The sequence below is a fragment of the Buceros rhinoceros genome, unplaced genomic scaffold (assembly GCF_000710305.1).
Source record: "Buceros rhinoceros silvestris isolate BGI_N320 unplaced genomic scaffold, ASM71030v1 scaffold9382, whole genome shotgun sequence".
Lineage (NCBI taxonomy): Eukaryota > Metazoa > Chordata > Aves > Bucerotiformes > Bucerotidae > Buceros > Buceros rhinoceros.
In genome coordinates, this window is record NW_010398278.1 from 3,506 (window position 1) to 5,484 (window position 1,979).

Sequence of the window (1,979 nt, forward strand, 5' to 3'; positions counted from 1 at the left end):
TGTGGCGTGGGGAGCCACGCCGCATCACCGCCACGACCCAGTGAAGCCTCACGGCATCCTCTCGCCCCCGCCCTGTCTCTTGGTTTGCTGTTCGGGGCAGGGGGACACGACCAGGCACCTTTGTGCTGCTCCAGCCCGCAGTTGCCTTTTTGGCTGGGGAAATGCGTCTGGTGGCGAGGCGGTCCCAGTCCCGCTCTCTCCACCGTGGCTGCAGCAGCAAGCGTGGATTTCCAGGCATCACTACAAACATTCCCGCTCTCGTGTCCAAGTGGTGGCTGGTGTGGGGGTCTGAGTTTAACACAAAGTAAAGCACACTGCGTGACGGACAAGCACGCTTGAGGAGAAGCTGAGCTGGTAACCCCATCCCACACTCCCGGCCGCGCCGGACTCCTTGTCGTCTGTGGTTTCCGTGCCGAGCCCCACGCTCTCTTCTAAAATCTCCCGGAGAGGTAACAAGGGAAAGCAGACTTGTATTCATTAGACTTAGATTTGCTAGCCAGGGATTTCATCTCTCCTGGGAAATGTTTTGGGGTCTACAGCTCAAAAAAGGATGAAAATCCATTTTGTTTCCTATGCTGAAAAACGGAGGCACGGCGGCATGGGATAATGATGCGTTTCAGCATTAATTCTCAAGTTTCTGGCTCTTGTGGCTTTGTGTCAGATCCTGCATGCTCGTTGAGCACAGTGTTTTGTGGTGTAATGATGAGATACCCACCAGTGAGCTTTACTATAACGGGTTGTTAAATAAAACGAACTCCTTGGGTAGACTGTATAAACAGTCTCAGTATATGTGTATGCCTGGGCATGGAAATGTGGCTTGAGACCAGTCAGAAAATGTTCCCAAAGAAAAAAAAACCTCATATACACGTGGGAATATGACAAAGCATCTACTTACTTTCCAAATATACTGTGGCATCTCCGTGGGATTGGGTTTTATAGGAGCTGAGTTACTTTGAAGTGCTGGTTTATATTAATTTAGAAATTCCAAAGATGAAAATAAATGTGCTCTAACCTTACATCTACTCAAATAAATCTGGAGGATTAGCCACAGAAAGGAAACTGGGAATTTACACTTAATTTGTACATTCAAGATGAGGCAGGACTCTTGTAGCAGACCTAATGTCTGCTTTCCGCAGGACGCGCTGTGTGGAGCTGCTGGCACGTGCCTGGAGGTGTGAGTGCCCCGTTACTGCGGAGCTGCACCGCCGTTCTATCCCCAGAATCCGTTTTGCTTCTGGGGGTTGTTTCACAAGCAGTGGGAGGTTGTTGTTGCTCCAAGCCGCTGCCCGAGGCTGGGGCGAGAGGGGGCGGGGGGGGGCAGAATCCGTTTTGCTTCTGGGGGTTGTTGCACAAGCAGTGGGAGGTTGTTGTTGCTCCAAGCCGCTGCCCGAGGCTGGGCAGTGAGGGGCCGGAGGGGCCGGCAGGACCCGGGATGCCCCAGGTGAGAGGTTCAAGCCAAAGCCTGAGCTTTGCTAGGCTTTGAACCCAGAGCGGAGTGCTAGTGCCTGCTCTGGCTCTCACCTGGTCGTGGCTGGCTCTTGCGTCCGTATCCTTGGGAATTCTTTGGAAGTAGGACCCTGTGCTTGCAGTCAAGGCACGTGCAGGCAGCTGGGAGCAGAGATGGGGAGCCGTGTGAATCTCATCCTTCCTGGGAAGGCAGGCTGGGCTCCGAGTGCTGCCTGCGCCTGGGGGCTTACTGAGCAGGGGAGTCTCCCGAGGAGTGGGTTGGTGCCCCCTAGCCAAAGCTGGGTGGTGAGAACATGTTTCTCAGGGCCCCGAGGCTCCCCCCTGCTTTGCATCTCAAGCTCAAACAGATCCCAAACTGCAAAGGAGAGTTTGGTGGAAGTGCCTGGAAGTTGTGCTGCCTTAGCTGAGAGGACAGAAAGAGACTCCGGGCTGTGGTGATGCACCCACCTGCTCCTGGTGCTGCTGGCTAGTGCTGGCTGGGGCGGAGGGCCCCTTGCACGGGGGTGACAGCC